This window comes from Oryctolagus cuniculus, chromosome 1 (genome assembly GCF_964237555.1).
Source record: "Oryctolagus cuniculus chromosome 1, mOryCun1.1, whole genome shotgun sequence".
Lineage (NCBI taxonomy): Eukaryota > Metazoa > Chordata > Mammalia > Lagomorpha > Leporidae > Oryctolagus > Oryctolagus cuniculus.
In genome coordinates this window covers 171906062-171929945 of record NC_091432.1, presented here as the reverse complement: position 1 = coordinate 171929945, position 23884 = coordinate 171906062, and the positions used below count along the sequence as shown (strand labels likewise).

At 36.8% G+C, this 23884-nt stretch overlaps 1 protein-coding gene across 2 annotated transcripts in view; it reads left to right on the top strand.

Annotated features, from left to right (window-relative positions):
• Nucleotides 1-23884, top strand: part of PTPRD (protein tyrosine phosphatase receptor type D) — a 1630925-nt gene that overhangs the window by 711659 nt on the left and 895382 nt on the right. For both annotated transcript variants that reach the window (XM_070051957.1, XM_070051959.1), the window contains one exon: nucleotides 20192-20245. The gene's annotated coding sequence lies outside the window, so the exon portion shown is untranslated. The remainder of the gene's footprint in view (nucleotides 1-20191; nucleotides 20246-23884) is intronic.

Below are 23884 nucleotides of genomic sequence, written 5' to 3'. Positions count from 1 at the left end.
GGCTTTGTTCAAACATTAATGGGTCAAACTAGTTGACTTGAGTCTTCTTAATATAGATTAATATTGGTGTGAGTGTTGTGGTGCAGCAGATTAAGTTGCTATTTAGGATGCTCCCATCCCGTATTGGAGTGCCTGGTTCCAATCCTGACTACTCTGCACCCCTAGTCCAATTTCCTACTGGTGTGGTTGGGAGGCAGCAGACAATGGCCTAAATACTTGGGTCAGGGAACATCAAAGTGGGAGATGCAGATGTAGTTATCCTGACTTCATCCAGTCCCATCCCTAACTGTTAAAGACATTTGGGGTATGAATCAGCTAATATCACTCCTTCTCTTTCTGTTACACTGTTTTAAAATAATTAGAAATTTTGGCTAGCGCCGCGGCTCAATAGGCTAATCCTCTGCCTAGTGGCGCTGGCACACCAGCTTCTAGTCCCGGTCAGGGCGCCGGATTCTGTCCCAGTTGCCCCTCTTCCAGGCCAGCTTTCTGCTGTGGCCAGGGAGTGCAGTGGAGGATGGCCCAAGTGCTTGGGCCCTGCACCCCATGGGAGACCAGGATAAGCACCTGGCTCCTGCCTTCGGATCAGCGCGGTGTGCCAGCCACAGTGGCCATTGGAGGGTGAACCAGCGGCAAAGGAGGACCTTTCTCTCTGTCTCTCTCTCTCTCACTGTCCACTCTGCCTGTAAAAAAAAAATATTGAAATTTTAAGAATAATTTAATATAATCAATTCAATTATAAGCTTGATTTTGTGGTGGTGATTAAGAGAACTCTTAAGAGGGAGGTAAAAAATCAGTAACTGTAGGTAAACAGATACATTTGCAGTGAAACTGTGATCACTGGTACCATCAGTGGTATTAACTAATGAAACAAGGCCTCTGCATATTTACTAACCACATTTCTGCAAAGTAGATTTACCAGCTCAATTCCCCAAAGCTAAAGAGGGTATCAGGCTGGATTAGAAATCAAAAGTCCCTATTTTTGACTTGACATGATGAACTCACATCTGTTCCCTGGTGCACAGCATTAATATTAGGAGTAATGCAACCAGTATTAGTTTGAGTTGACCCATAAAAGCATGGATCACTCAGAGAAAATTCTCAGTGTTCCCAATTTAATCTGATCCCCAAATCAGGGACATATCGTGTTTGCTCTTATTCAAACTGTAAATACTAAGAGTATAGTGAGCAGAAAAAATCCAGGTTCTACTGCTTCATTTTCTTCTCCTCCTAATCCATCTTATGCTCTCCCATTAAGTTAATCTTTCTAGAACTCCCCTCTGAAATAACTAGTCATTTAAAAGAAATTTCAATTTTTCCAAAGACCTTATTCTTTGTTTTAAAGCATGTATTGGTTTATGAGTTCATAAAAATGCATGCTTGCTACAGCAGAAACTGCAAAAACATCTAAAGGAAATTAAATTGATCTGTTTTAAATTAAAATTAAAATTATTTGGATTTTTGTAGGGATGTAATGCTAGTAGAGATGGAGATAATTAAAATAGAAAACACATATTAAGTTTTCTTTTGGGTACAGGTAAAAACATAAGGAAAGGAGCATGGTTTTCAGTGGCTCAGGTTTTAGAATGAAATCAGGTACAGATTATAGCATATGGTAACTGTGTGACTTTGAAGGCATAACCTAGTCTAAGATTCAAATAAAAGGAATAAGATTATTTTCCAGAAATTTTTAATTTTAAGCTCAATAAAATTATCTAAATTTCTCTGGTAGTGCCTAGCACATGGTATGTGCTCAATAAATTATGGCTATTTGTCGCTCCCCCTCTTCGTGGAGGAACGACACAGGACCCTGCGCTGTTCTTTCTGTCTGCTCGGCCCTCCCCGGGTTTGCTGCTGGTTCTTCCCGGGTTGGCTACCGTCCCTTCCACCTCCGTGGAAGGGCAGTTCTCCCTGGCCACATTCCCCACTTCCGCAGGGGAGCGGCACACTGCCGGCCGGCTCTCTCGGGGGCTGCACACGTGTTCCCTTAGGTGTTCCCCTTAGATGTTCCTGGTGCATGCCGTCTCTCTCCTCCTTTATAGTCCTCCTCCGCCAATCCCAACTCGGCTGCCCACACGCCGAGTACGCTGCTCTCCTCCAATCAGGAGCAGGATCAGCTCCTGGAGGTCATCATTCAAGTTGGCAAGAGGCAGCTGCGTAGAAGCTGTTTTCTTCTCTCCCAGCGCCATATTGTGGGAGAGCAGATGCACAGAATAAGTCTTAATTCCAGTAACTTAGTCTAGTCCGAGTTGCTCCCCACAGCTATTGGAATAATTGTGGACTCTTGTATGAGAGGGCAAATAGGTATATGAACCACAAAGAGGAATGAAGACTGGAGATACACGAAAAGTGTATGAGACTTGCAAGAACTGGACAACAGAAAACGAATGTGTCTCCCAATTTGAGAAGAACCTGATAAAAAGAGAAGACACCTAATAGAATGTGGTCTAGTCAAAGTGTGGATCTTATAACTTGGGTCAGTTTGCTTCGGAACATTTTGAGGAAAAAAAAAAAAAAAAAAAAAAAAAAAACTTGGCCTAACAGTAGTGGAGAACTGCAAAACAGTTATCACAGACAGCTTTAATGTCCTCTACTCAACATGGAGATTTCCAGAGGAAAATGGAAAAGTGTAATCATAGGCATATTAAAGAAAAGTATACAGATAATTTCTGAACATCTTGCATAGGAATATTTGGCTAAACTGTAGAATATAAGAGACCAATAGTCTTGGCAATGAGATTTGTGTTTTAGTAGAGTACAAATTTAGGTGTAATGAAAATATTCCACCAATCTTTGTTATCATTGCTAACAAACTTTCTAACATGTCCAAACCCTGGGGTCGTCTTAACTATGTTCTGCTCCTGTTCATGTCCTACCAAACACTATTCAAATTTCATTCCAATGGCTTCTCTTCCCTGAAGGCTTTTGTCAACGTTCATTTGAAGCAACACTTCTTATACTGCCTTTGTATACACTTCTCTTAGGGCTTTTAAAATACTCAGTTTCTTTTAATAACTATTAGTGTAGCATAGGCTAAAAACCCATTAAGAGTAAAGATCATATTTCACTATGGTCATTTTGCTATGCTCCACACAAAGTTATAAGCTTCCTACACAGTGAATGTAGAGTAAACATTTGGTATCAGTCATTAAAATGATTTAATGACTGCGGTATGATTATGCTATCAAAATTAGTCCTCCATCTCAAATAATCAGGTTATTTCTATTAAATTAATAATCTTCTTATATATTATTTTGAAAACAACAGAACATTACTTTCAACTTTTAAAAACTTTGCTAATATTATAAGACATTTGCAAATTATTTTTTACCTAAAAATAATTTTTAAAATAATTCTTTTAGAGAAGTTTGATGTTTGGGCCTAATTATCATTCCATAATAACAAACCCATTTTTCACCCACAAGTTCTACAATATTGTGCTGAATTTACCATTAGATTTTCTATCCTATTGCCTTTAAAATTAAAGATACTAGTTAATATTTGTTATTCTTAGAAGAAATATTAAAATTAGCTTGTGATCAATAGAATTAATGATTTAAATTTTTTCTGCACTCACCTCTACCAAATAAAAGTTGTATAAATATTCCATGATTCTCTTCAATGTGAAAAAGTAGGACAGATCTTTCCATCTAATGTAAATATAAACATGTGTATTTTCTGTCTCCCATTTTCCTTCCACTTAAGTCAGCTCTCTTTCTTATTGCTACCTGTTTTCAACATTTATTTTAGTTTTCTTCTTGCTCCTGACATGTATGTAGTAGAATCTGCCAATTTTATATGTTACTTACAAAAAAGAGAAGGATGTTTTTCTGAAGATTGCCACTGTTAGCAGTCAAATAAGCCATTTTTCATGATAAGACTTCCCCCATATTATTCAGAGGTGTCTATTCTTTTCCCTTATGATTTGATAATAGTCTCACTATTCTAACCCCTCAGTGAAACCGTGTTTAGAACACAATTTGAGGTATTTGCAGCATACACTGTTCTTCATATAAGAAGAGATTAGCTTTTTAATAAAAGCTTCTTTTGAATTAGGAAAGGATTTCTGCACTAGAGAGAAAAGCCACATGGGGAAATTGTAATCAATGATGGTTTTGTGTGGGCTGTAATAATTTCTTTGTTCTGAAAGTGTTTACAGTTTTTGCTTAGAATGACAGAGGAACTGTGCCGCCACCCCCCACCCATCCACCCAGCCTGTATTTTATTTACTCCAAAATGTTGGTGATTGTCCAGGGTATTTCTTAATACCTTCTGAATGCATTTTTAGCAGATCTCTGCCAACAACAGCAACTTTCATAAAGTTTTACAGCTGCTTTGCTAAGTGTGTAAAGAAAAACATGAAATCTGCAACCAGATACTTATGGCTGGAATCTTGTGTTACCTTAAGCAAATTGCTTCATTTTCTGTGCCTTGATGCCCTCATCTAGGATTAAATAAGATTACATATGGAAAATATCAACACCATTCCTTGCCCATAGATGGACACAACAAGTATAATGTTTTCCTTGTAGAAATTTCGTACCTATATTATTTCAATAAAGAGGAGAGAATTTTCCTGAAGTGATCATTGGGGAGATATGTGAAGATCCTACAAATAAAATAGATTCCATTTAAACTGGACTGTTATAGCAATGTGTTTGGTCTTGCATAGTTAAAATCTAGAGGCCAGAATGACCCCAATATAAGATATTAGGGATTCAGCTCAAATTTTCTTTAATTAATTCCTTCTTTCCTCCCTTCAAGCCTCCCCCCGCCCCCAAAGCTTACTTCCTTCATGGTCACAAGATGGCTGCCAGCAGGAACAAGGGCATTCTGTTTCTTTCTCACCAATAGTTGGATTCATAATTGCCCCTCAAAAATGGCATAAGTAGTCTATTCTTTTAGTCTGATTAAGACACCAGATCTTTTGCACACCACTGGACCAGTAACAACCTTATTTAGTTCAGAAGTTTTTGTCAATTTACAATCAGCAACCACACTACTAGGAAGTAGGAGAGCTGGAATCCGAATGAAACTTCTTTAATGTTAACTCCAGTGATCATAGTAAGGCCATTCTTTTCTATCAAAAATATTTTAAAAAATACATAAAATTGGTAAAGTTTATATAAAATACTTGACTATCATTTTTAATGACAAACATCACTTTGAGAACTTAAATTTTCATTTACTTTCTTTAATAAGTTGATTTGTATATCTTAAATGTTCTGTGACTCTATTTTTGGCATTTTTTTGAAACGTTTTTCAAATTTTGTTTAACCTTTCCAAACACAGCAGTATGTGGCTAGGGTTAAAACCCAGGTCTAGATTCACGTGAGTCTTTGTCACACTGTTTTCAGGTCTCATCATTTGTAGTTTGGTCTGATCTTGTATTCATTCCTCTATTTCATTCTTAATTGGCAGCAATATATTGCAGGTTAGTTTCACAAAAGTGGATGTATTTTACATACTGTGTTCTCTGGCTAAAGATCCACCTGCCGTAGGTGTGCAGATGGCAACTGCATTACTGTTTTTCCTTAAGGTAAACAAGTATTTTTCATATTAGGACAATGCACTAGGACCCTAAATAAGGAACTGTGCTTAGAAGTCTTCTGTGTTTTCTAAAAATAAACTCCTATCCCAGCAGCAGTAATACATATGCAGCACACAGAGTCCTTCCTTAAGGAATCAACTTAGCTTTGCATGTACTACAAAGTACTCTGGATACAACAATTAGTACCTACTCTTTCTCTGCTTCCCTACAGGGAGGATATTGTATCTCCTTGTACTCTCATTATCAGGGAAGCCCTTTGGGTATTAACCATCTTTCAAACTGAGCCTTGACCTGAGCCTTGAACACTTGACCTGCTGTGCACATACTTTTGGTGTTTTATAAATAATTGATCATAAGTTATACTCTCTAGCCATAGCTGAGACGTTCTCTAGAAACCATTCAAGATAAGATGAATATGGAAGCCAAAGACTTGACCTAAGAATCAAAGGTAGACCTTCCATAATGGAATGCAAATGGGTACCATTTGAATTCTATCTGTCTGCCTTCGTAAATTTGAAGTTATCCTGTATTTAGTCATTTAAGGGAAAAGAAGATATTATCCATTAAGATAAGACACTGGGTATAGACACTCTTAATGCAAAAGAAATTTAAGGGGTCTGTTCAGTTCATTTTTATTTTAGAATATGTGGGAATTTGGAACTAAGTTAAAACCAAAACATATGTTTGCATTTGGGCTCTTGTTCCTCTGTAACTCGTTTTCATTGAAATACAAAATCTTAGGCATTCCAAACTGAGTCACCAGAAGTATTCATAGATGAGAAATTAAGCAGCATTCTCAACATCTACTTGATTCAGAGCAAGAGAAAACTCAAACATTATTCGTCTGCATCTTTTACGTCTATCACCAGTTTTGTCTATGCTAAAAGGTCTTTAAACGCTGAGTGGCTTCATGTTGAATACGTAAGTAAAAGAAAGCTGAAAGAAAAATAATGTAAACCTAGTTGACTGACCAAAGGCTAAACAACTGTTCAATGTGGGTCAATTTCCAATGAAACATTAAATGGACACATAGTTTAAGAATTATTAAACTTTATGTTTAAGTTAGGTTTGATTTTCTAGTGTCTATTTTCAACCAGGTTGATTGCATATGTATTTATAATCTAAAAATCTGCCAGTGGACATTATGGAAGGTTAAATAAATACAATGCTACAGAGCTACATGAAAATAATATTAAGAGCTCAATAATGTATAAGGAAAGTAAGAATAAAGTATAAAAATTATATTTTATAAATAAAAATGTAAGTAACCCTGAGGCTGGCATTGATGTATAGCAGATTAAGCCCTGCCTGCAGTGCCAGCATCTTATATTGGAGTACTAGTTCGAATCCCAGCTGCATCATTTCCAATACAGCTCCCTGCTAATGCACCTAGAAATGCAGCGGAAAATGGATCAAGTAATTGGTCCCAGCTACCCATGTGGGAGACCCAGATGGAGATTCTGGCTCCTGGCTTTGGCCTAACCCAGTCTCTTCCATAGCAGTTTTTTGGGAAGTGAACCAGCAGATGGAAAATCTCTCTCTCTCTCTCTCTCTCTCTCTCTCTCTCTCACACACACACACACACACACACACAGACACACACACACGCACACTCACTCTCACTCTCAATCTACCTTTCAAAATAAATAAAAATAAATCTTTAAAAATATGTAAGTAACCCTAAATGCATGCTTTAATTCCTCTGTACAAAGGTAAAGGTCCCTAGTTGTCTTCCTGTTTTCTTTCACTGCACAACACCTGGTTGAAATGATTCTTGGCCGGCGCCACAACTCACTCTGCTAATCCTCTGTCTGCGGCGTGGGTACCCCGGGGTTCTAGTCCTGGTTGGGGCACCGGATTCTGTTCCAGTTGCTCCTCTTCCAGTCCAGCTCTCTGCTGTGGCCTGGGAGTGCAGTGGAGGATGGCCCGGGTCCTTGGGCCCTGCACCTGCATGGGAGACCAGGAGGAAGCACCTGGCTCCTGGCTTCGGGTCGGCGCAGCACCAGCCATAATGGCCATTTGTGGGGTGAATCAACGGAAGGAAGACCTTTCTCTCTGTCTCTCTCTCTCTAACTCTGCCTGTCAAAAAAAAGAAAAGAAATTATTCTTGTCCTATATTATCCTGCCTAGACCCCAGAGAAGCCAGTAGCAGAGTACTTGATACTATGTGATTCCCTGTTTACTGGCTGATGAGCTGATGTGTTTCCTGAAGCTTGCCTGGGCTGGAGCTATGAAAAAAAGATAAAAAGTGGAAGCATAGGAAAGGAACATCTGAGTGATTAAAGGAAAAGGAAAACAGAGTAGACTGAAAAATTAGTTCATCAGAATAGAAAAATGATAACATATGAACACAACAGATATGAAATGTGGTTAGGAGCCAACACACCCCAGACAGCTCCAATAGTGAAAGTTGTTGGAATTGTTGCAAGTTGCAGCACTTCAGATCACATACCATGAGGAGTGTGGGGGATTTCAGTAAGGGAGTGTTAGGTCTTAGTACAAGATTTGGGCTTGTGTTGAGTGATATGGAACAGTGTATGAGGAAGTGGGGCTTTACTCTGGGTTAGATGCTGCATGGTTACTCTGCAATCGAATATTGTAAAGAATGAATGAAGTCGAAACTACAGTGAATAGAAAAGCAACAATCACTCATATCAAACAGGGTGGGGATATTTAGTCCCTTTTCTGTTTGGAAAATATTTATTTTAAAGAATCTGTTATCAGACATGATTAGGGAGTCATATGTTTTGTCTAGATCCATCGAGATGAAAGACTTTGTATGATACTGATGTTACATGAGATCGCTTACATTCAATAGGAGATGACCAGACCTAGCTGCGAGGGCCAAGCCAGCTGGCAACAACACCAACACCTAAATGTTGACAGTAGCAGGCAGCTCCTGAATATCAAGTGCTGCTTTTCTCCTTCTTAAGCACAGCCATGCAAACATCAGGATAAGAAAAATACAATGAAAAGTAGCTAATATTTAATTTAATTATTATACACATATTACCTGCCAGGAACCATGCTAAAATTTTTAAGAGTTATTTATTTGTTAGGAAGTCACAATTACAGAAAGGCACAGAGACAGAAAGAGAAATCTTCCATCCACTGGTTCACTCCCTGGATGGCTTCAATAGCCAATACTGGGCCAGGCCAGAGCCAGCAACCAGGCAGGAGCTTCTTCCAGGTCTCTTACATAAATAGCAGGGTCCCAAGGCCTGGAGCATCCTCCATTGCCTTTCCCTCGCCACTAGCAAGAAGCTGGGTTAGAAGTGGAACAGCTGGGACTCAAATCGGCACCATACAGGATACCAGCGTGGCAGGCAGCAACTTTACCTGCTACACCGCAACATTGGCCCTGTGTGCTAAATATATTGTTCATGATTCCATTTAATACTCAGAACAATGCTATGAATTAAGTAACACATGTTATGATTGATAAAAATAATCCTTAAAAGCATTTGTTTAAGAGGACATAACCTATAAGAAGTAGAAGAGGGATTAGAATCCCAGATCTTTCTGACTTTCAAGCAAACGTGCTTTCAAAGAAAGTGGACATAAACACAGCATTGGTGCATTAAGAGATATCTGATTAATGAAACTCTTAAGTACTTAATTAGAGAGATACTGTGGTGTTCCTTTCTGAATTCTTCAGAGCAACCAGATTAGTGATTTGCCAACATTACTTAATAAATAATGAGTGACCAATTTTATGGATTATGGATGAATTGATGAACTAAATAAAAACTTCACACTTGATCAAAGTTATGACTATTTCACATAATTTCCCCCTATTCCAGTAAGTAGGAAGAAATCTTAAAACATTAATAATAGCAATTATTCAGCTTTTGGATCATCTGACTTTTTTTATAATGAACTCCTAACATGTATGTTCTTAAGGGTAGATCCTTACCCTTAATATCAGCATTAGGGAATATTGAAATTCAGATATGTTAGCTCCCTGCCCCAAATCACTAACAGGTGGCCACACATGGGCTACAATCTTTGCCTCCTCACCTTTAAGTCCAGTAGACTATCTTCCAAAGTGCAGTCTTTTTAAAAATATTTATTATCCTCCAAAATAGGATATATAAGGAAAGTTTAGAATGTTCTTTTATTTTCTAATTATAAACACTTATGAAATATGCATAATTAATAATGATGAAATTATGACCAACTGTGTTACCCTTGATAGCCTGTAGTTCTTTCAATTCCTTAAGTACTATAAATAATTATAGTACATTTAAAAATTGTTTTTGTGTACACATTTTTTTTTCTTTTGCATTTAAGAGACACTGATAACTTAGGAAAGCTGCTAATATCTGGCCAAAAGCAATGATGCCACCCACATATAGAAGGCAGTGATTGACTCATTTAGTTGAAAAGTTTTAAAATGTGATTGAGGACAAACAAACCAATATTTTAATGGTTAAAATACAAGTTTATATTAATATTAGCACATTGAGCAACATACTGAAACACAGACCAGCATGGTTCTTAAATAATCTCCAACAAATACATCCTCCCACTGTCTCACTAAAAATGTGATGGCTTGAACTGAACTGGAGTCTGTTGATAATGAGCACTGAACTCTTATCACCACAGCATCTGCCATCTTTCAAAGGATCAGTTGTATTCTCTGTGGACAGAATGTTCTTTTTTAAAAAAAAAAAATATTTATTTGAAAGAGTTACAGAGAGAAGTAGAGGGAGAGAGAGAAAGAGGTCTTCCATCTGCTGGTTCACTCTCCAACAGGCCACAACGACAGGAGCTGTGCCAATCCGAAGCCAGGAGCCAGGAGCTTCCCACATGGGTGCAGGGGCCCAAGTACTTCAGCCATCCTCCACTGGTTTCCCAGGCCATAGCAGAGAGCTGGATAGAAGTGGAGCAGCCTGGACTTGAACCGATGCCTATATGGGTGTCGGCACTGCAGGCGGCAGCTTTACCTGCTATACCACAGCACTGGCCCCAAGGACAGAATGTTCTAATTCAAATTGTACACATAGATTTTAAATTAAATGTTCCTTGTGAATTACTTGAATAATATTGTGAATTTAACTTCACTGTAGGTTCCCTTTCTTAAACACAGAGTTATGCTAAAATGTCCATAGCTTTGTGTGCTAACCCCATGTCAGTCTAATGCCATATATATTCATAGTAAATATAAATTATTATTTTATTTGCTAATATGATACCTTGGGTTCATAAGTTGGAATACTCCTTGATAATATCATCCAACTCGATTGAGAAAACTAAAAACAGGCTCATTGATTTACTAAAGATACAATTTTTTTACAAAACAGAATCAAAGTATTTAGCTGTCCAGAGAAGCATTTCATTTCCTATCCCCTATAAGTAATAAGCAATACATGTATGATATTGGGAAACTACAACACACATTCTTTTAGAATTGCTGCTTTATTATTACTCCAGGTTAAAGCACCATGCTTCAGTTAGTGGAATCAAACCCACGTAAATCAACAGACTATCTGTTAACTTCTCATTTGTCTTTATACAACATTCTTGTCTATCTCTTCTTGACAGAGCAATATTTAAATGTTTACAAGTTTACAAAACCAGAAGAAATTATATTTTGCATTCCCCCTTTCAACTAGGCTTCAGATGGCATAATTATCATTTCCATGTGCTGTTATTCCTTGTGTATATGATTTTTAAAGATTGTTTCTGACCTTGAAAAAAGCAATATTCATGACCTCAATCCATTACTGCAAATATCAGTTATTTTTATCAGGCGTTGGATTTTAATGTAATATAATTTAGCATAAAAAATAAAAACAAAAAATGAGCTGGTCACCCATTATTATTTATTTACATCTAATGAAAGGTTTGTATATGGAAATTCATAGTCAGGTCATATGCTTTTAAATACACAAGCAAAACAGAGGAATGGAGCACTCTCTTGACAGGTAAATGTGAATCAATCTGGCTTCATTCAAAAGAAAATAATCAAGCTCTTTTGAAATAATATAAAATGCAAAATGATTGCATGTCGGAGAGGAGGGGGCCTTATCAGCTTCTCTTCTCTGAGAAATGATTGCCATTTTATAGCTGGAGGAACATATGCTGTGGCTTATCTTGTGACTTCTCTGCAGTCTCTGATATTTATTAACAGTTGATTTTCTGTAGTTGCTCTTCTTCCCTCCTCCAGTATAAATTAGTTTTCCCAAATCTACATCTAGCCTTCATTTTCTTATCAGCCATGGGAGAAAAGATGATTATTTCATTATTGGTTTTGAAGAGTCTTTCATATTAAGCAGTGCGGTTCTGGTTTCAGGCAAACATTTCATAGCCTTTCTATTTGCTTTATTCTTTGTCTCATCATCTTAATCAAAGCCCCCTGAGACAGAGTCTTTTGTAGTAACAAACAATAATAAAGAGATATGATGAATTGTTGCTTCCACAGAAAATGGGCTATTCATTAGATATTCCTGGTGGGAGTGAAACAGGGTTGACTTCAAATATGTGAAAACAATTGGAATCACCTAAACCCTTTTCATAACTAAGATACCTGTCTGCCAAGTGTCTTATTAGCTTAGTGCCTGAACAGTGCCCTTCTTTTGAGGTCCAGGGTATATGGTATTGTCACAAGGTAGCTAAGGGGAAGATTTTTCAGCACCTGAGTTAATTTTTCTATCTTAGAGCTACAGTCCTTCATTTTGCCAAACATTTTGTAATTTTGTCTTATACTTTTTTTCATCTTTGCTATATGGAGTTCAACATTAACTCTGATTTACTGAATAGGCATTGCCCTAGATCCCTGATATTGAACAACTATGGAAAAAGTGTAGGTGTCGTGCCCTCATTTTTAGATTCAGATGATTCAGAAGAGTTTCAAAGTCCCAGTCTCACACTGTCCCTGGACTCCTTTGATCATATTTTGATAAATTTTTCAGAGGCACTATAAGAACTGGGTTAGCTATTTAAGTAGAATCTGCTTATATTGAGGGAACATCAAAATAGTCTAATAAAAACCTATGTTTCTCCTTAATGGGAAAATCAAGTTTTCTGTTATCTGCAAAAAATCAAAGATATTCAAAATACCTAACTTCTGAGTAACCCCAATGCTGATTGCTATGACATGTTTAATTATTTCCTATTCACATATAAAAGTTACTTGCATATACCTACAAAAATCTTCAAAAAGTTTATGGAAATAACACACTTTTAATTGCATTTTACACAAACTTTTTGCCCTTCCTGTTTTTTTTTTATTTTTCAAAAAGCATTATATACGGTATATGGATTTCATGTATTTCATATATACAGATTTAGGAACATAGGCATACTTCCCTCCCTACCTGCACTCCCACCATTTCTCCTCCTTACTCTCCTATTTCCTATCTTAATTTTTATAATGATCTACTTTCAGTTTATTCTTTACTCATTAAATAAACCCTACACTAATAATGAGGTCAACAAATAGTATAAAGGAACAAACACTGTTCCTCAACAGTAGAAACAAGGGCTATAAACAATCTTTGAGGCTCAAAATGTCAATATGACTCCTCTAAACAACATTTTTGGTACTCTATTAGTTAAAACAAATCAGGGAAAACATATGGTATTTGCCTTTTTGGAACTGGCTTATTTCACCAAGTATAATGGTTTCCAGTTACATCCGTTTTGCTGCAATAGACAGAATTTCATTCTTCTATATGGCTTTCTTTATATAATTTCTTTAGTCATCCATTGATGGATATTTAATTCCATATCTTAGCTATTGTGAATTGAGCTGCAGTAAACATGGGCATATGGATAGCACTTTCTTTTTTTTTTTACTTTTTGCCAGGCAGAGTTAGACAGTGATAGAGACAGAGAGAGAGTTATAGATAGTGAGAGAGGGACAGAGAGAAAGGTCTTCCTTCTGTTGGTTCACTCCCTTATTGGCCGCCATGGCCAGCACTGCACAGATCCAAAGCCAGGAGCTGGGTGCTTCCTCCCAGTCTCCCATGTGGGTGCAGGGACCCAAACACTTGGGCCATCCTCCACTGCCCTCCCAGGCCACAGCAGAGAGCTGGACTGGAAGAGGAGCAACCAGGACTAGTACCCAGTGCCCAAACCGGGACTAGAACCCGGGGTGCTGGCACCGCAGGTGGAGGATTAGCCACGGCGCTGAACATGGATAGCACTTTAATATGAAAACTTCATTTCCCTTGGGTAAATTCCCAAGAGTGTGATTGCTGGATCATAAAGTACATCTATTTTTAGCCCTGAAGTATTTCCATACTGTCTCCATAATGGCTGTACTAATTTATATTCCCACCAACAGTGGATTAGGGTACCTTTTTGGCCACAAAAAAAGATTTTGCCTATGCCAATATCTTTTAGGCAACTCTAAATTGTAGAGTTACAAATTAAGACAGTGTTGATTTACCTTGGGTGGGGAGCAGTGGAATTTGGAGGGAGCATGAGGTCTACAGAGCTGGAAATATTCTGTATCTTCACCTGATGCAGATATAGATCTGGTTACTTCTATTTGTTTGCTTTTGATGATTAGTTGTTTACATACTTTTCTATAAGTTTATTATGCTTTGATTGCTTTTTTTAAAATTTAAAATTCATGTTTAATGTGGGTGGGGAGAGAGTTCAAGCTTCCAAGAACTCCTGATTATAGTTTTAATGGAACCATGTGGGAACATACACATAGCATTTATACACACACACAGCAAGCAAACATAAAACAAACAAAAATGCTTTCATTCTTTAGTGAAACACAATTGATTTCACAGTTTGTATATTCTATGCTATGTGTTATGTAAAGCTTTTACTCCAATAATCATCATTGTGGACTGTTTTTTCTGTTTGAAATCTTATGTTTAAAATATAATAATACGAATGCCAGCGTTGTGGCACAGTGGATTAAGCTGCCACCTGCTATGCCAGCATCTTATATGAGCACTGGTTCAAATGCTGACTGTACCACTTCTGATCCAGCGTCCTGGTGATGTGACAGAGAAAGCAGTGGAGGATGACCCAACTGCTTGGGCCCCTGCCACGCATGTGGGAGACCCAGATGGAGTTCATGACTCCTGACTCTGGGCCTGGCCCAGCCCTGGCAATTGCAGCCATTTGGGAAGTGAACCAATGGATGGAAGATCTCTCTGTGTGTCTCTCCCTCTCTCTCTCTCTCTCTCTCTCTCTCTCTAACTCTTCCTTTCAAATAAAATAAAATATTTTTAAAATAAAATATATTACTACTGAATGAGTTAGTTGCAATGTTCACTAAGGTAGCATCTGTTACTGTAGTTGATGTTGTGTTGTCATTGATATTGTTCAGTTAACAAACCTCCATATCACTCAATCTCACAAGAAACATAACATAATAAGTAATGACACTAGAAGAAGGACATGAGAGACAGAAGGAAAGAAGAAAGGAAGGGAAGAGAAATGGACAGAAAAAAGGGCAGGAGCGAGGAATTCTATGTTACTTAGAGTACCTAACACTTTTGACAAATCAAAGCTTAAAAATATACTTTCTTATTCATTTTTCCTGGGTTTCTACTGCACGATCTGTATTGCAGTAAAGACTTGACCATTTTGGTAGATGGATACCTTTAAGTATTTAAAATTTTATTTTCTCCTGGTAGTTTGCTTACCTGTGGTTTAATGTAATGCAAAGGACTGTCTTTATACTTGACTCTATAGAAAATGTGGGAACAATGGCTAAAGAAAAATATGTGCAAATAATTCTAAATTAAAGAGAAACTTCCTAATGAAAACTCTTTTAATAGGTTATTTTAAGCTACTTCTAAAAAGGTCACAGTTGCTTGTGCTAATGTAGAACCTGTTTTAAAATTACATGCTATTTTGATAATCATGGTATTTTTGTGCTTTAAAATAGAGTGAGCAGCAGAAATAAACTTCATAAGAAGCAAATTTTTTTCTAATTATAACTAGAGAAACAAAAAGCATAACACTACAACATATAAAATAAACTCCAGAATTTCTGTTGAAATACTTTTTCTCAGGTATGAATTGTTGCAATTTTTATATTTTATATAATAGAGTTGTGGGTCATTTTGGATTTTTCAGATTATGACAGAAGGGGATACTGCACACCAAAAGTAAAAGATTATATTTACCAATTCTAAGATTTTTATGTGTAATAATATATACAATTTGACTCTCCTTAACTCCACTAAAATAAAAAATGAGAGGTCTGATGCAAATCATACCGAAGTGGAAGGTTACTTCTGAGATGTCTCTTATTTAGGGAACACTGGATTTAAGGCCATAGCAAATTAATGTCTTAAAAACTTCCAGCCTTTGTGACAGAGGATACCCACATCACATATTCAAGTGCCTAGGTTCAAGTCATGTCTCCACTTTTGATCTAGTTTCTTGCTAATTCACCTGAGATACAGCAGATGATGACTCAAGTCCTTGAGTTCCTACCACACATGTGGGAGATCTGAATGGAGTTCTTGGCTCCACACTTCAGGATGGCCCAGTCCTACCTCTTGTGGGCATTTGGGGAGTGAACCAGTAGATGGAAGCATGTATTCTCTCCCCCTCTCTCTCTCCCTCTCTCTCTCCCTCTCCCCTTCCCATTCCCTCTCCCTCTCCCTCTCTTCCCCCTTCTCTCTTTCTCTTTCCCTTTTCCTCTCCTTCTCCCACTCCATATGTCTCATTTGCTGTTTCTCTGTCACTCTGCCTTTTAAATAAAAAAAAATCCAAACACATATAAAATACAACAAACTCTGGCCAAATCAGACCTTACCAAGGACAGATATACCCTTGAAAATTATGGACCTCAACTCTTCCTGTTTAAAGTCACTACAGTCAGAACTTTGGCAGAAAGCAGGGCAATGAAAGAATCCTTATCATTAAAACAGTTCCCTACTAGTTTGTTCCATTCTCTTACCCACATTGTGCATGTTCTATGAATTAGAGTCTGCTTAGTTGTGGTAGATGAACTGCTGAAGCCCATTTTCTTCTGTTTATGAGAATTTATGATCCATATTTTCCTTGGTTTCCAGAAAAGATAACAAGATTGGGACTTCCTAGTGATTTGCCAGTTGTATCACAATGGAAAACTCAGTTGATCTGAACCTTAAACATGACATAGAAAGCGTTGGCCATTTTGTTTGTTTCTGGCTGCTGTTTAATGCTTTCTGTTGCCTGCATAACAGAGGTCCTTAGACTGATTAGTCTGAGAAAAGGATAGCTTTTTAAAAACTTGTTCTCACAAAGGAAGAGAGTAGAGTAGTAACCCCTAGAAGCCAGGAAAGGCAGAGAGGATACATGGGGTTTGATAACACATGCCAAAAGAGAGATATGTAGGAGAAATAAATTCTAGTGTTCTACAACACTGCAGGGTGACTGTAGTATACATTAATTTATAAATCTATATATGTACATTTATTTTAAAGAACTAGAATAGAGGAGTTCAAAGTTTCCCAACACAAAGAAGTTTTAATATTTAAAAGATGCAATGGCTTATTACTCTGATATGATAATTACACATTATATACATGTACCCCTGTATATGTAGAACCATCATCTGTCAATTAAAATTTTTTAAAGAAATGTAGCTTTGTGATGGTCTGAGGAGGAGAATATTTGTCTTAAAAGACTGTGAAAACTTGTAAGCAATGATTTCAATTGGCAAATCCAATGTATGCTTACCTGACTGTAAATAGAGGAATGCTTTATCAAGGTGTGTACATATTTGTGTATAAACATGGATGAGAGTGAGCTATACATTTAGTAAAGCTATCAAAAAATCTAGCCTAAAAGTACACTTCAGTAGTAATCTGAGTAAGTGGTGAAACACAGCTTGAAGAATTTTCTACTTCAGGTCAAAAGGCCTGGCAACGTCTTTCTCTTCATTCTTTAGAAAAGAAGTTGGGACATTTGACCATCTTCTCTCTGTTTTCCTTACCTAAATAAAGTTGGAGGTAAAGAAAGTGCATCCTGAAAGTTATGCTGTGCCAAACAAGACTAAATTTAACCAGCAAACCAATGATAGTAAAGAGACATATGAGTGACATTCATGAAGAGACCTATTGGAAGTGGTCTCAGTCAGGCGGTTGCCTAACAGGAGGCAGTGGATATGGGGTTTTTGACAGTAGGAGCAAGGAGAAAAAGAGATGCGTTGGTAATAAATACGTGAAGGCATGCTGACTGAGACCTGATATTGCTTGTCAGATATCTCTATTTTTGTCTAAACTTCAAAAGCTATTTCATTGTAATATGTGTAGAGCAGAAGGTCTTGAGTTCTGTGATTGGTTATTGTTTTGAAAAGGAAAGAAAATTACCTTCCATTTTCTCTCCATTGGCATTAAATCCCCACTGGAGGTTTGAAGGACATTCCAAATCACTGCAACTGTGGCAAAGAGATTTTAAGTCCCTTCCTTTTTCTAAGACTGTGTAGTGCTGTCACCACCCCACAAAAAACTGCAAATAGAAACCAACAAAAATAATTTTGCAAAAAATTTTCAGGTTCCCACTTGTTTTCAGCTCCCAGGCAAAAACAGATTTTATCTTTAAGACATTTGTGAAAAAGTATTTTGAAGCCTATGGCATATGAAACCTTTCATTTATCTATAAAGGAATAACTATATTTAGAATAATATTACCTATAAAATTTCAGTGGTAAATTTTCATATAAAATTCAAGTTTTTTTTTTAAATAGATGGTCATTATGTGTCATTACTGTGGGGGGAATCAGTTAAAATCTTTTATAAGAAAACTAGTGGGGATATCATAGTTTACATTCTAGTTTAGAACATCAAACAAATCAAATAACCATAATCCAGGAAGACTAAATTGTATTATATGATTCAGTGTACTAATGTCTTAAAGAATTAAAATTTAGTTCTTTTTTCCATAAATATCCAATTCTAATAGGTTTAATAGTGAAGGTGAGCTGAATGATGGTCATCTTTGTAAAGCTCTAGTGTGAATAGATCTGTGTAGTGAGCAAGAGCACCGATCCAGGAAGCTGTGGCCAAAGTATGTGTTCTTTCAGTCATGGATCTCCCCTGCTCTAGGTGCTCAAGGACTCAGCCTATGAACAGGGAACACTGATGGGAGGAAGATCATTTATGAGGTGATCTTAAGACTATATTTCAGGCCCGCGCCGTCGTGGCTCAATAGGCTAATCCTCCGCCTTGCGGCGCCGGCACACCTGGTTCTAGTCCCGGTCGGGGCGCCGGATTCTGTCCCAGTTGCCCCTCTTCCAGGCCAGCTCTCTGCTGTGGCCCGGGAGTGCAGCGGAGGATGGCCCAAGTGCTTGGGCCTTGCACCCCATGGGAGACCAGGAAAAGCACCTGGCTCCTGGCTTCAGATCAGCGCAGTGCGCCGGCCGCAGCGTGCCAGCCTCGGCGGCCATTGGAGGGTGAACCAACGGCAAAAGGAAGACCTTTCTCTCTGTCTCTCTCTTTCTCTCTCACTGTCCACTCTGCCTGTCAAAAATAAAAAAAAAAAAAGACTATATTTCATAAGGATGCAGTCACACTATGACACCTAACTGAAAACTGTGGTCTGACTCTATATCAGGGGTAATAGGGAAATAGTTTGAGCACAATCAGCCAGTTTCTGGGACACAAGGTAAAGTGATAATATTTGATAGGGAAATGCACAGAGCTGTTGCAGTGTCTAGGACATACACCTAGTTGGAAGTTGGAGAGCAAGGAATGTGCAGAAAAACTTTCTGCCCTAGATGACAAATCCCCTAAGACCTGAAGGAGTCGAAGTTGAACATGTTAGGAAGAGTTGAGAAGAAATTGTCCTACAAGGAAGGAGACGTTCTAAAACAAAACAAAAAGAAGCATCAGGGTTGGTTTTGAACTTCGTGGAATTATTCTGTGGAGAAATTGAGACAACGTGCCTTATGTTCAGTTGTGGGGATTTTTAAAAGTTAATGAGGAGGCTCTTTTACATAAATGTAATGCTTGCAGAGTTTGGGATTCTTTCATGCTGATTAGTCCCAGGATGCGTAGAACAGGGACGTGGATTTGCATTAGTATAGTTGCCAAGAACTCAGGATTGGGGAACCTTTTTTTCTGCCAAGATCCATTTGGATATTTTATAACATCATCTATGGGTCATACAAAATTATCAAATTAAAAATTAGACTGCTATAGATTTGCTGAATTTCAAGTTCCACCTGCGGTTCCCGTGTCAGGGCCAGACCAAATAATTTCATCAACCTTTTATGGTCTGCCGGCCTCACGTTCCCCTCTGTGGAAGCGATCCCCTAACAACCTGGGGAGCATCAATTCCACAAAGACCAAAAAAGGGTGGATTTCTGCAATATGTTATGTAATTTTAGGAATCAACAAACCAAGACATTCAGTGTCTTTGAAGTAAAAGATGTTGTAAGACAATTTAGCCATGTTATGTTGGATTTGACAGTCTGAACTTAACATCTTAAGGAATAGTCAGTTGTTATTGCTTTGTAGCCAGTGGACAAAAAAAAATTCCACGTTGACTTCTGACATTTCACTATTCCCATTAAAGATTGTATTTTGTAAAATTAATATCAGCTTTTCATTAACACTCTTGATTTCTCTCCTCTGTCTCAATAGCCCCTAAAAGTCAGATGACAAAATATGAAATCTTGAAGGTTGGAGATATTTTAAAGTAATTATTGATTTATGTCTTTCTAATTAGGTTTTGAATTTCTTGAGGCCAGGGACTGTTTAAAGACACAGTGACTAATACAAGGTAAGTCCATAACACTTCTTAAACCTTATTTTCTTTGGGTCCTAATATCTGATGTAGGACATGGTATATAGTTGAAACTTAACAATTATTTGATAGGATTGATAGGTAGATAAAATATTCAAATACTTTCTTTAATTTACCTAATATTTATCTTATAAAATATAATAAATTGAGTTATTATTTGCTTTCAATTACACTTTTTCTCAGTACAATTACAACATACTCCAAACAGTGGAACAACTAGAAAATGGTATGTCAATGAGGAATTTATTTCAGTTCTGAACCATAGACAATATTACTTGAATATGGGAAAAATCTAACAATGGGTTAAAGTTCTGAATAGGAGCAGCAGATGCCTATAGATTTGAGTGTTGATTGAATTTAGCTGCTGCCGCTATGAAATTATTAGCCCTCGGCTGTGGTCTCGCCTATGTTCTTTATTTTGGTTCTTCTGGAAGCTACAAAGCTATTTATTGCTAATGAGGGAATAAAGTGATAAAACAGATTAGCAAATAGATTAGCAAATTTTAAGAAGTCTAATCTTTGTTAAACAATAAAAGGTTATCATGTACTACATTCAATTCTCAATATTTTCCAACTCAGTTTTTGCTGTTAACCCAGCATTGTTGCCTTATATATCCTTTCTCTAATATAAACATTTCATCCATCATAACAATATTTTTGTTAAAATTCTCTGCCAAGTCATTTTTTCTCACCTATTTCAGCTTAATGGTGTACTTTTAATCTTAAAAAAATAATTCTTTGAAGTAATTCTCATGTTTTCTCTCCAAGGTATTTGATCTACTGGCTTCCTAATTAAATACTATTATCCAGAAATAAATCTGTGGTGAATTATGAAATAAACTCAAATTATTTTAATCAATATTTATAAATACAAACTTCAGAAATATATTTTGCAAGATTTAGAAGTTCTTATAATAATCAAATACTCTTATGTGCTGAAATTTCATATTCTCAGATTCCATATAACTATTAAACTCTTTTTGGGGTTGATGTTTTCTTATGATGCTAAGAAGAAGGAAACATCTGCATGTAGAAAAGATACACAAAGGCACCTCAGAGACCAAGGTGCTATTGAAGTCAAGATGAGAAGTAAACACAAGAGAGATGGAGATAGTAGTAAATGTATTTCTGGCCTCCAGCCTGTTTTCCCTTTGCCCTCCCACTGTTGCAATTTTATTTATTAAGATTCATCACACTCTTCTGTAAGGCTTTTTGGCTATCCCCCGTCAAATTTGATATCTTCTTCTGAACACCTATGTATCTCTGTTCATGACTCTGGTGATATTAATCATTCTGCTTTGTGGTTCAGTGATTTGTATAGAACCAGTTCCCATTTTGTGAGGACATTGTGCTCCAGAGTTCATTTTAAAAAACAGTTGTTTGGCAATTCAACATACTTATTCCCATAGAACTAATAATAAAAATAGCATCGCTATTTTCTTTGTAGTTCCATTTTTGTCTCATCTAATGTTAATAGACATATTTCAAATATACTTCCATTAGAGACATTGTGTGTTCAGGATTAATTGATTCTATCACAAGGAGCGAAAGTGATACATGCTAGACCTGGCTGTGCTTGGATTCTCTGCTACTTACCAGCTGTTTGACTTTAAACACCCTCCTCAAATTTGTACCTGAGAATTCTCATGTATAAAATGGAGATAATAATCCCTAACTCTTCTGGCTGTTGTGGAGAAAAATGAGTTCATATATGAAAAATGCTTTTGAACAGTATTTGTCGTATAGTATTATGTATATATGTTGATCTATAGATACTATTTTCCTTGAAATTTGGAGCACTGGGAACTGACCTTTCCAACTATTCATATCGGTATATATGAAAGCAGAAATAAGCAACTCATGTTAGCAGTTCCCTTTCTAGACACAGAAAAATTTTTGAATTATAAAGCACAGTTTCCCAGGTCCACAAATAGCATAACTACCTAGATAGAAAGGGCATAATTAATGACCTAGATCAAATGCTTTTTCCTCTACCTGTATTTCCAAATTAAGTAAAAATGGAAACAATGTACCGTAACTACCTTTATCACATCAGAAAGATAAGTTAAAAAAAAGTTGATACCATTTGTTGAGCACTTAGTGTTTGCCAAACATAAAGTAAATGGCTTCACATCTTAACCTCTTATCATCCCAAAGCAGATGAAAAAAATGGTGGTCAAGGCAGTAAAATTCTCCCATAGATATTGATTTAGAACAAGAATCCCAACCTAAACCTTTCTGACTTTCAAAGACTGTGGTTTCCACTCAGCCAAAGACAGTGCTGTGAACAATGAGCAAAAGTGCTTTCAAATGAATATTTTTATATCCCAATGTCTTTTTTGTGGTTGTTCTGCCATTAACAAATTTACCTAGCTCTTTCTAATCCTGCCATCCCCATATTGTCTACAGAAATATCATACGTTGCCAAACAGTTTGGTGAACACTTCAGAGCACTGTATTTGCTTAGTAGTTCTCAAATTGTCTTCTCTACTTGACAAACATTGGTTTTGAGTATTGCATTAGAAATTCTTCTTGAAATGTGTAGTAATTATATTAATGTGTTAATCTTGTCTGTAAATCTAACACCTTACAAAATATTTAACTTTGTACCCTTTCCAAGGAAAAGACACCTTTTTTTAATTTTATCTCTTGAATCTATTTAATTTTTTGTTTCTGATATCCATTTTGTATGCAAAGCACATTGTACACATTTCTCATTTACTTGTCATAGCAAATTTCTTAAGCCTTCTTAGGTCTAAACTTTACTTATCCCCAAATTAAGATGAGAACTAAAGAAGCCAAATATTGTTTACAGTCACACAAGTAGTACAAATATCAGAATTTGAATCCATGTGAACTCTAGAAATATACATCAACAGTATGGATCTCACTTTGAGTTTAGAGAGTCAGACCCACCTAACTAGATGCAAAGGTATCAGACTTCCACTGTCTTACTAGTTTCTCCCTCACCTTCTACAATTGCGAACTTTTTGAAAGGAGTATCTATATCTTCTTATGCATCTGTGTTTTTCCCAAAATGTCTAAAAGAGTCCATTGATGATATGAATACATAATCAGTGGTTTATTGAAACATTGTGGTATATTTAAAATAGTGATAATACTAAACATAGTATTCTGAAGTTAAGGGTTCTCAATATTTGGCCTTACGGCTATTGGCCAAGTTTAGACAATTTGGTTATATGAGCATTCTACATGTAATTGTCAGTGTCACATTTTGTAACTGGAACATGCTAATGCTAGCCAGAAATGAGTAAAATATCCGAATTTGGAAATATGCAAATATGTTGAGTGAATATAGTAATATTGTGGGTTCTATAGCCAAGTGCGTTGCTTATTTTGGCAAGTGCAATTTAATTTGTTTTAAATGATAGCATTTGATTATATGCTATGCAATAGCATGCTTAATGTAAGGACTAATGCCAATTCCTATAAATGTTTCTATGTAACTTGGAGTAACCTTCTGGAATTTATCAATTCTTAGAATTTCATCAATTAAGAGAGTCAGAAATACTAAGGTTTCTTTAGGTAATTTTAAGAACTGTTTATAAAGTTCTGATTAAAGCTATTTTGAAGACATAAACCAGATCTTCACTA